The sequence below is a fragment of the Coregonus lavaretus genome (genome assembly GCF_964263955.1).
Source record: "Coregonus lavaretus genome assembly, chromosome: 9".
NCBI lineage: Eukaryota > Metazoa > Chordata > Actinopteri > Salmoniformes > Salmonidae > Coregonus > Coregonus lavaretus.
In genome coordinates this window covers 17,532,551-17,544,694 of record NC_139996.1, presented here as the reverse complement: position 1 = coordinate 17,544,694, position 12,144 = coordinate 17,532,551, and the positions used below count along the sequence as shown (strand labels likewise).

Here is a 12,144-nt window from a genome sequence, read left to right as displayed (position 1 = left end):
CTTCACAGCTTGACAAGCTCTCCCTTCCCACATCAGTTAGACTCTAGACTAGGTGACAATAATAATTTGTTGGAGCACCTACGCACACACACACACATACAATTTCACCAAATTAAAAATGTCTCATTATTACTAGGCTTTCATTACAGTAGCCTACTACGCATGGTAGGGCTACATCGCAGGTATCGCTGTCTCGACGTACCTTATATCACACAGACAAGAGAAAAACTTACACAAGACTTTGCTGCCTCTACGTATGTTTTTGGTGTATTGACTGACTCACACTCCAGCGTCACTTTCGAAGAAACTAAACTTAGTTAAAACATGTCTCACTTTGAACAGTTGAGGGGGTTTTCTCATTGCAGTTCTATGAACATTCAGAGTTGTATCACAACATGTGAACAATTTTCTTTGATTAGAGCAATCTAGTTTTTATATATAGCGGTTTAATTTATGTCGTTGGCATATTTGCGCAAATATGTTGTCTTCGAAAACCGCTTCTATTGTCGAAGGTTTATGTCCCCCCTCTATAACATCGTTATGCGCTCTCCCGCTCCCTCTGTCCGTTTTCAAATTGCGCCTTCTCGCAGTGTAGCTGAATGTGCCAAACAAGCTATAGATTTCACACACATACAGTACTAGGCGGAATATAGAAACGGCAATAATAATCGAAATGGGATATATCTTCCGGATATACGGCAGGATTCTATAAACATATGGACCAAAGCTAAGAAGAGGTGCATTCGTGGATCGTTTGTAACAGTGTCCATTTTCTAAGATTCAAGCTAGGTAAGTGAGCGACTCCTGCACGTTTCAGAATGTCACGCTTTGGTGATTTTATTTTTTAAATAAACTCGTTCACATACGTTACCTTTTTTCGAAATGCTTCTCCTCTATTTTGACGTGCATTCGGCTACAAAATATTATTTTCACTTGTTGTTTACATTGGCAGTTGACAATGCTTGTTGGTTTGCAACATTGTAACACATGACTGAGCTAAATTGTATATATTTTTAGCCACATTTTTGGCCAGACTGCAAGTGGTTAACATTTTACCCAACTTGTTACATTGTCTCATTTTGCATGAAACATTCTCTGTTACAGAAGAGATTAGGTGGCCTATTCATTACATTGGGCATGATAATTATTGGTCCTGCAACTACAGTAGGTTCCATATTTTTAGTACAGTCCCATGTTTTCTCATATTGCTAACTGGTAGACATCATAAGGTGTAGACTAAGATATGTATAGGCTATAAGTGGGCTAAAAAGTTGACCATGACATCTGTCCTCCAGTAGCGGTGCATGGGTAAATCCCCCAAAAAGCCACATTACAACCTATGTGTTGTGATAATTGCGTTGTTTGCTATATAACCTGTTAGTTCATATGCCTTGCACAGTGATATATAGGCCTAAGGCCGAGACAATAAGACACAGTGGCAGAAAAATTCAACCACACATTTGTTTCATTACAAAACCGGACAGATGTTGCTGTCCGGTTTTGTAATGAAACAAAACATATTCTATGTAACAAACAGTTACATGACCTACAGCATTGTCAAGCAAGGTAATTTTTATGACATTTCGGACCACTAAACAACTATTGATTTAGAACCATGGAGAGAAACAGTTGCCTCCACTATTCCAGCACCATTTCAACTCCAACATTTAAACATAATCTAATCACCTATGCATAGTCTAATACAGTGAAAACTAAAAGATACCAAATCAATTTAGTCCAATCAACTTAAGCGAAATATGATGTGGCTGGCCATGGTACTGATTTCTCTGTGGGTTGGTGTGTGTGTGTGTGTGTGCGCAAGTAGAAAAAACATGTTGATTCACCCGACTTGTAGAGAAACGCCAATGCCATCCTCCGCTTTCATGTTGCCTAAACGGTCTATGACTCTGTCATACAGTAGACGCTTTTAGTTTTTGTTGTCCTAGGCTACATGGCTAAAATACTTGCTCACTAGCCTAACTTCCTTTCATGGGCAACGATACGCCAGGCCAGCTAGTTAACATTACTATATATGTTGAACTTCCATCCTCTCAGGCCAGGGGCACAATGTATGAATTTATGGTTGGATCAGAATCCCCGTTATAATCATTGGCCAGTACGGAGAATTAAGTAAAATCACAAGTCCAAATCCCTATCTCCATCGTTGGCTAATTTAGGAAAGGGCCGATTTTAGCTAGCTAGCCAGCCACCGGAGGAGAACAACACAACGAGATGCAACAATTCAAGTGTTTTTCTGTCAATAATGATGTTTGGCTTGTGATGTGTTTGGTCTGAAGCCAAATCCAAACTTGCTTCCCGTGACACTTTTTTGGTGCGCCAGGACCACTCATAGCTGAGCTCACTCAGTTTAGCTCAACGCTAATTGGCTACTATTTTATACTTTTTTTAAATCAAGGGAGGCCAAATGCTCACTGGCTTCCCTTGCATTCAATGTTATGGGCGGCAATAATGTCATACTCTTTCTGACCAGACAGCGTCAGATAGATACGCTACACATACTGAGACAGAGGGGCACTTTTTCTTTCGCTCGGATGCTTTCTCCGGTGAGATACAGTACATTTAGCCTCTTGCGAACTGAAGGACATTTATGAAACACATAAAAAATTTTTTTTCTTTTTTTCTTTTTTTTCTTGGTCAATTTTTTGGGGAAGCCTGTCTTCCCTTGGCATCCATGAATACACGTCATTGCTGTCCTCATAACACCCAGTCCAGGCTGTTGGGTATGTCTCCATTTTCTATTTGAGACCACAGCATGGTGAGGAAGAGGTGTATGCTGGCTTCTTATGCAACTTGTACTTGTTTTCTTGCTCAAAGCTAGGAATCTCAAATTGACTTATGCCGGTCAACAACAGGGTTACACTGAAACACTGGAAGATGTTAATATTCAGGACAGGAGGGAAACTGACTGCAAAGCACTGAAGTCCCTAGGTACAATGAATGGGAAATCTTGCACAATGACAACAGAACAACCTCATTCAATGTTTGACAATTCTGTCACAATGTACTATATATATCATCTGCTTTTGTTGCAGATGCACATTTGACTCTTGTATGCCATTTTAGGGGGATTCTCTGTCTTGCATTGATCTTTGTTGATAGACCGTACACTGATGCCAGCAACACTAGCCTAATGTACTTCGCATGACTCCATCTGACCCAGATTTGACCATTCATCAGCACATACACAAAAGTCAGTCTGTGGCTAAGTGATAAGGTCTCGACCTGACAGACATTTCCTCTGTGGACAAATGGGCTCTTACTCCCTCTTAGCGGAGTAATCCAGTGCATTTAGCCTACATCATTGATTTTGATTATGAATTCCATTTGCTGCATTTTGCCAGGCCCTCTGTGTACTGTATGCTCCTAGACCAGAGCAAAGGTCTGGGCTTAGTGTGCATAGTAATGTGAATTTTACTATAATGCTGGCAGTGGTGTCTGGGTTAATGCAGCTAACCCAGGCCCCTCTGATCTGTGCTACTGTAGATCTGTATTCCCTTTACCTAAAGACCGTGATTAGGGTTGGGCGCTATCCAGGTATTCATATCGCCGTACCGTCCTTCTCTCACCCGGGATTTATGGTATTACCAGTTTAGTACACAAGGGGGTGCCAAAAAACACAAAAAAAGCCCATTGGGTGTTTATTACCAGAATGCTGACAATTGGCACAAGTAATAGTGAATTTCCATGGAGGGTGCTGGCTAAATATGCTAACGAGCGCAAACAAAAATAAACTAATTGCAAAGACCGGCAATCCAGCTCATAAAGTTATATATATATACACTACCGTTCAACATTTTGGGGTCACTTAGAAATGTCTTTGTTTTTGAAAGAAAAAAAAAGTTTTTGTCCATTAAAATAACATCAAATTGATCAGAAATACAGTGTAGACATTGTTAATGTTGTAAATGGCTATTGGAGCTGGAAATGGCTGATTTTTAATGGAATATCTACATAGGCGTACAGAGGCCCATTATCAGCAACCATCAGTCCTGTGTTCCAATGGCACGTTGTGTTTGCTAATCCAAGTTTATCATTTTAAAAGGCTAATTGATCATTAGAAAACACTTTTGCAATTATGTTAGCACAGCTGAAAACTGTTGTGCTGTTTAAAGAAGCAATAAAACTGGCCTTCTTGAGACTAGTTGAGTATCTGGAGCATCAGCAATTGAGGGTTCGATTACAGGCTCAAAATGGCCAGAAACAAATAACTTTCTTCTGAAACTCGTCAGTCTATTCTTGTTCTGAGAAATGAAGGCTATTCCATGCGAGAAATTGCCAAGAAACTGAAGATCTCGTACAACGCTGTGTACTACTTCATTCACAGAACAGCGCAAACCGGCTCTAACCAGAATAGAAAGAGGAGTGGGAGGCCCCGGTGCACAACTGAGCAAGAGGCCAAATACATTAGAGTGTCTAGTTTGAGAAACAGGCACCTCACAGGTCCTCAACTGGCAGCTTCGTTAAATAGTACCCGCAAAACACCAGTCTCAACGTCAACAGTGAAGAGGCGACTCCGGGATGCTGACCTTCTAGGCAGAGTTGCAAAGAAAAAGCCATATCTCAGACTGGCCAATAAAAAGAAAAGATTAAGATGGGCAGTCTGAGATATGGCTTTTTCTTTGCAACTCTGCCTAGGTCAGCATCCCGGTGTCGCCTCTTCACTATAGACGTTGAGACTGGTGTTTTGCGGGTACTATTTAATGAAGCTGCCAGTTGAGGACCTGTGAGGCGCCTGTTTGGAACCAACAAGACTCTTCCTAGAGCTGGCCGCATGGCCAAACTGCGCAATCGGGGGAGAAGGGCTTTGGTCAGGGAGGTGACCAAGAACCCGATGGTCACTCTGACAGAGCTCCTGAGTTCCTCTGTGGAGATGGGAGAACCTTCCAGAAGGACAACCATATCTGCAGCACTCCACCAATCAGGCCTTTATGGTAGAGTGGCAAGATGGAAGCCACTTCTCAGTAAAAGGCACATGACAGCCCACTTGGAGTTTGCCAAAAGGCACCTAAAGGACTCTCAGACCATGAGAAACAAGATTCTCTGGTCTGATGAAACCAAGATTAAACTATTTGGCCTGAATGCCAAGCGTCATGTCTGGAGGAAACCTGACACCATCCCTACGGTGAAGCATGGTGGTGGCAGCATCATGCTGTGGGGATGTTTTTCAGCAACAGGGACGCAGAGACTAGTCAGGATCAAGTGAAAGATGAACGGAGCAAAGTACAGTGAGATCCTTGATGAAAACCTGCTCCAGACCGCTCAGAACCTCAGACTGTGGCGAAGGTTCAAATTCTAACAAGACAACGACCCTAAGCACACAGCCAAGGCAACGCAGGAGTAGCTTCGAGACAAGTTTGTGAATGTCCTTGAGTAGCCCAGCCAGAGCCTGGACTTGAACCCGATCGAACATCTCTGGAGAGACCTGAAAACAGCTGTGCAGCGACGCTCCCCATCCAACCTGACAGAGCTTGAGAGGATCTGCAGAGAAGAATGGGAGAAACTCCACAAATACAGGTGTGCCAAGCTTGTAGCGTCATACCCAAGAAGACTTGAGGCTGTAATCACTGCCAAAGGTGCTTCAACAAAGTACTGAGTAAAGGGTCTGAATACTTATGTAAATGTAATATTTCAGTTTGATTTATTTATATACATTTTAAAAAGATTTCTACAAACTTGTTTTTGCTTTGTCATTATGGGGTATTGTGTGTAGATTGTAGAGGGGAAAAAACAATTTAATCCATTTTAGAATAAGGCTGTAATGTAACAAAATGTGGAAAAAGTCAAGGGGTCTGAATACTTTCCGAATGCAGTGGACATACACTACTAGTAAGATAGAATGATCAACTAAATCAAATGCTTTTGATAAATCAATAAAGATTGCACCAGGTAGTTTGCCTTGGTCAGATGAAGAATGTATATAATTAGTAAGTTTCACTAATGCTTTAGTGGTAGAATGGTTGGATCTAAAGCCGGATTGAAAGGGTGAAATAAAATAAAATTTTCTAGGTACTGATACATTTGGGAATGTATTCATTTCTCAAAGATTTTTGCTATTACACAGATTACTTGTATTGGTCTATAGTTATTTGGGTCCTAAGGAGTGTCCACCTTTATGAAGAGGGGTCACTCGGGCACATTTCCAGGTCATTAAAGAGATCTGCTACTGCAGCTAGAGGATACATTATAACATTAGTGGACCACTTTAGACAGTCATTTATCGAGGACGTAGGTTGCTACTCCCCCACCTCGAGTGTACCTATCCATTCTATATAATATGTAACCCTGGATTTTTAACTCAGTTCTTTTTAACTTTATGTTCTTCTGAAGGCCATTGTTGTCATATTTAGTCCTATGAGGGCAACTTTTTCAAAATAGAACAGACATATGGGACATTTTACAATAAAGCGGTTATCCTCCTACCTTCCTGCCAACTTAACCAAATATCTAAGTATACCATCAAAGATTAATGAGCTGGAATTAGAAATGTGATTTAAATCAAGAATGTGGTGAAAGCAGTGCCAACAAAGGCATTATTGATTGTCTGATTAAAACATGAAATCTAACGGCAATTGCTAAACCTTAGGACATAATATGCCGTGTCTACAACCTTTTGCTATGGTGATTTAGCGTACACAGGTCTTTCTCTGGGGGTCAGGACTGGGTCAGTGTGACAAGCATTCCATAGTCAGATGAGGCATTTACATTTAGCCAGTTAAGAGACCCTTGAACTTTTCCAGTGGAGATGCAGTGTTTTTTGTTGAACTGTATGAAAACCGGACTTGCAGGTAATGTGGGCTTAAATTTTTTAAAAGACAAGATACTGTAGCTTGTCATTTTTTAAAACATTTTTGTCATTTAGCAGACGCTCTTATCCAGAGCGACTTACAGGAGCAATTAGGGTTAAGTGCCTTGCTTAAGGGCACATCGACAGATTTTTCACCTAGTCGGCTCGGGGATTAGAACCAGCGACCTTTCAGTTACTGGCACAACGCTCTTACCCACTAAGCTACCTGCCGCCCCTTGTCTACCTAGTAAATGTTGTTTTAACGGTTCAGCCCAAAAGCATTATACTTTTCTGTACTCTATATGTGTGCAATTCGTTTTTTTTTTATTGCATGATGTTTTTCTCATCACATATTTCACAACAAAAACATTGCACTTAAGTCCAATATAACCTTGGAAACAAAAGTGTAATGGGTCCAAATGTAGCATAAAGCTTACTTCATTTAAAAATGTTTTTTATTCTTTTCACTGCATCAGGGATAGCGTACACAGAAGTTTAGGCTTTACAGCCTTCAGTGTGTAGGTCAAATTGTATTTTAATTCAAAACAGCATTTGTAGGGAACAACTGATGAGCTGCAGGTGCTTCTAATCAGGGTTGCCACTCATCTGCCAATCAGGGATGTGGCTTTTCTGGTCTACCTGTATACAAGTTAGTCACATAAAATACAGAATTATAGGGTATGGGAGCGGGCACGAAGGGCAATTCATGAATCAATTGCCTTAGGTGTTGGCTCACTTCGATACATTATATAAATTCATGAGATTGCTTACCACAAAGGACATCCGGCTCAGTCGTTCATAAATATGTGGGGCTAACTCATAAACGAGATGCAAAATCTGATATGGACAGTGTTCTTGTATAACAGTCTAGATTTGGCCTAGAGGTGAAATCTAATTATTTGTGTAACCAAGTGTAGATACAGAATTTAATTTATACTGTATATCCACATGGCTTCTCTTTGGAGTAATTTGTTGTCGTAATCACCACCTCTGCGGGTGGATGAACTTTTTAGATCCCGACACAACGCAATTCATTAATAGAATAATTTTGTTTTATAAAGTGTCTCGCAACTGGTGAGGTGATATCTTGACGTCTAATAGTGGATTGATGTTCTCTTAGGCGTACTTTCAAGGCGCAGGAGCTTTTTCCAATTTAAATCTTATTGCAAGCTTGGAATTTTCCATGTCAGTGAAAGTATTCTGCAGGAGTGGACTTACCTGTGCTGGCAGGTGGAGTGACTCCTGAAATGACCTCTGTCATGACTGTCATTAATGCCATGCTGGAATGTACAAAATGTATATACTATACCACTGAGCTTAGTGACCTCACCTCTTAAGATACACTGGCTGAGATTTATGTGTGCTTTGATGAACTCTTAACAACAAACCCAGAAGACTACATGATTAATATACCATGCCTGCATAGAGAGGCCAAGGAGCAATGACACCCCTGGGTTTAGTACACAGCTGATATACCCTTCAAGATTGAGGGCGACGCTACCTTTCAGGTCGCATGCGTCCAACACTTTTTCAGTTAACTTTATTTTAACATTTTCCACTTTGTTGTAAGAGAACACTTTATAAGGTGAATGTGATTTTTCGATCAGGCTATACTGCAAACAGCTGTGATTTTTCGATCAGGCTATACTGCAAACAGCTGCAACTTTTGCTCCCACCACACCCCTCCCCAACTCCAGCCCCTCTTCTCTAGAAAACCTTTCGCCTCTTGAGACCACATCATATTTCACATTCCCTAACTCTCTGCATTTGAAGGTGCCCCTGGCTCCTTTACCACCTTATCTGGAGAAAAGAAAATAATGGAACAGATGAACAGAACTTTCCCTGCTTGTCAGAATGTCAGACTTGCCCTCCATGTCCATGGTGGCCCATCCCTCTTTCCCTCAGGGTTGTGTGTCCTGCTGAACATGTGTCTCAGAGATAACCTTCCCCCAGTGCTAGTCCACTGCCACCCTTGCCCCCCATTGCCACCCACTGCACATCAAAGCACACTGTCACTTCCTTTCACTCACCCCTCATCCTGTTCCTGACTTCCTTAGCGACGGTAGTCAGGCATGCCAGACGAGGGGGCAGGCAGGCAGGCAGAGGGAGATGGTAATAGGAGTAGGCCTACAGGCGTGTGAGTCAACGAGTGGGACTCCACAGATGGATTAGGATTGAGGCTTTGTTTTGTTGGTCGAATATTTATTCAATATTTTGTTCAAGATCACTTTTTTCCCCCATATGAGGATTATTTTCTCCAGGTGCAAAACTGAATGCGCTGACTTCCTGACCACTATGACAGCTGTCAAGACCACAAGGCCTATGCCTATGTTTCTTCACCTCACAAAGTAATGTGAAAGCCATTGTGTGGTTACATTTGATATAGGACTCTCTCTCTGCTGGAGGATCACTTGCTCAAGTCAAAACTCTGTTACCATGTTAATTTCAGTCACTTGAAATCAACTTAGTGCAGATGTACAAAAATACCCCAAACTCTTTGAGTTACATTCACGACAGAGAACGTAAAGAACCCACTTGTCACCTGCAGGCTTCTTCACACCACGTTTGGCCAAGCGTTAATTTAACTAGCGCCTGCAGCCCGTAAAATCAGTTTGGGATTAAAGTGTAATTCAGTAGGAATCTGTTTTCATGCTTTCAGGTAAAGCTATCAGCGTGCTTCATGGCTCTGCACGGTGCTGGGGTTTGGTTACCGTCCCATTGAATGAACGACAGCAGCGCCGCACCATTCAGACAGGAAAGCCTCTCTTCCTATAGCTCAGGATGTGTGGTGCTGCGGTGAGTGGAGCTGGCAGCAAGTCTCTTACTCTTTAAATTTAGTAATGGAAGGCAGGAAAGCAATTCACAAGTTAAACCAGTCCTTTCCCACTTCTCCTGTCCGTCTTGGCCAAGTTGGCCTGGCCTGGTGTTGGCTTGAAGCCTTCAAATGAGAGGTGGCCTAACACTCCACTGCTGCTTAGGTAAAGTGGTGAGGGGAGATTATTTAGCAGGTTTTTCCCACTGATTGATGAGAAGGGGATGTAGCCTAGCGTAGTCTTCTGTGTCTACGCTTTGTGTTAAGCCAACTCACTACTGACATGTCAACAACTGATCCCAACAAATGAGTTTGCTCAGACTGAGATTCTGTGAGCTCAAACATTATCTGGAATCTGGCTATTCCTGGCTTTATGAAGCCTGGCCCAACCATTCCCTCTTACTCCAATAATAACAGTGAACTTGGGCCTGGCTCTCTCAAACAGTCTGTGAGAGGAGACTTCTCCAGTGCTGCCTGGAGGCCTGCTGGGGCAACAGCTGTTTTACTGCCTGTTTGTCCATATGACCTGAGGTCACAGGTCATGGTGGGGTCCAACAGGTCAAAGCTGCCCTGATCACAGGCCCAGAGGTCCAGGGCCCTGGGGGCAGAGGGCTGGTGGGGCCCGCCTCTCTCGGTCTCTCTGGTCCTTCCATGATGGACCATAGGTCCACTGGTTTTCTACCCTCTGAGCTGCTCATAAGTCCACCCACGAAGCGGGATTAAAGCTAGTGTGTGTGTCTGTGTCTGTGTGTGTGTGTGTGTGTGTGTGTGTGTCTGTGTGTGTGTGTGTGTGTGTGTGTGTGTGTGTGTGTGTGTGTGTGTGTGTACTGTAGGCTGCAGGATTATGGCTCTGCTGTGCTTTGGGACTGTGTGGCACGGGACAGACATGCTAGTCACTACACAACATTGTCAGCTTGATAGCCCCAATAGACTAACGTTGTCCTTTTGCCAATATTTGTAATGCAGGACATTTGTTAATATTCGAGACATACTGAAATGTAACATCATTTGAACTTTCCATGGCTCATTGTAACATTGCTGTGAGTTGACTGCATTTATTTATTTACTCTCCAACAATTTTGCAACCAAGAGGTATTTAATCAACCACTGCTTTTAAGATCTCTTACTTAGAAAAATCCATCTTCATGGCAGGAGACAACACGTTTGGCTCTGGACGGTCATAACCACAAATTCTGCGAGGATTTCGTCATACCAAAATCTTGCAGTTCACCCCAAAATGCATGAAATGTCACAGTGCAGTTGACTCCTCATTCTTAAGATTGTATGATTTACTGCACCATTTGTGTTTATATTTAGCGCCCGGCCAAACGGCCTGGAATTCCGTCTATTTGCTGAGGCTCTCCAAAGTTTAAACAGTGACTTTGTAATTAATATGAAGACCAATAATGGAGTAGAGTGCAGAGAGCTGTAGGTTCCCATGCATGACCACTGCGAAAGCCAATGGAGTTTAGACTAGCTGCTCTGTGTTATGCAGGTATGTCATGATACTGTGGGATATAGCCTAGCTACTGTTCATGTGTGGACCTCCAACCTATCAATCATACGTCTTAGCCTAAGTGGCGAGAGGGAGGTAAAGCCTCCAGGGATCCTTTTTAAAATTCTGTGTTTGTTTTGTATCATGAACATGGTCACGGAAAACATATAACCTCACTGAACGGCAAGTGAGATATTTCACGATGGAAACCAAGAGAAAGAGAGTCTGTGTTGTAATATTATTGCTATTGGTAAGGAGGTGAATTATGGCTTGGCCCACATAATAAGTGACTCTTTCACAAACAAAAGGATTACAGATGATGAAAAGCAAACATGTTCTTGGTCTGAGGCCTCCTCCTCTCCGGCTCCACCATTCCACAGTTGACATGACTAAGCCTTGGAAACTAGGAAACTACTCGCTGTATGGCTCTGTTTGCTCCCAGGTTTCAGATTGGGCTTCCTAGTTTCCTAGGGATCTAATCTAATGAGTAACTGGAGATACGCCACCACACACCCTACTATTGCAGTAAAGTATGCAAATGCTTTGAAAGATTGGCATTGACAGCTGTAATGGCTGGTACAACCCAGGGCTGGGAGGCTAGAAGGGAGGTGGTGTCTAAACTGAGATTTGAGAGGTAGCCTAATCCAGGTGACTGACTGGCTCCTGTAATCGAGCACGTAGAGGCATGACACCACAAAGCAAGCACACACCGGCCACACAATCAGATTACACAGCTCCTGTTACTAATAGACATTTGTTAAGAGTAATCCTTTGTTGCTGCTAAATATTCCCAATGAGTAGTTAAGAGATGTTGAGTTACTACTGTAGGCTAATCCCTTTTTTTTTTTTTTTCATTTGTCAGTGACTGAGTTCCCTAACAAATCCATAGTCCAGGTTGGGATGAATTTAATGAAAAATCTGGAATTCAATTGCTTTCCAATTCAGAAGAAATCCCATGTCTAATTCAATTGGCAGGAATTAAAATGGAATTCCACTCTGTCCTTAGTTCCCTCCATAAAGGGTCAATATATG

The 12,144-nt window shown here is 42.3% G+C and overlaps 1 protein-coding gene across 1 annotated transcript in view; it reads left to right on the top strand.

Moving 5' to 3' along the window:
- The first annotated feature begins 588 nt into the window (after window positions 1-588).
- The window catches only part of LOC311135029 (protein-methionine sulfoxide oxidase mical3a-like), a 106,145-nt gene continuing 94,589 nt past the window's right edge, over window positions 589-12,144 (top strand). The window contains exon 1 of the mRNA XM_084168882.1: window positions 589-789. The gene's annotated coding sequence lies outside the window, so the exon portion shown is untranslated. The remainder of the gene's footprint in view (window positions 790-12,144) is intronic.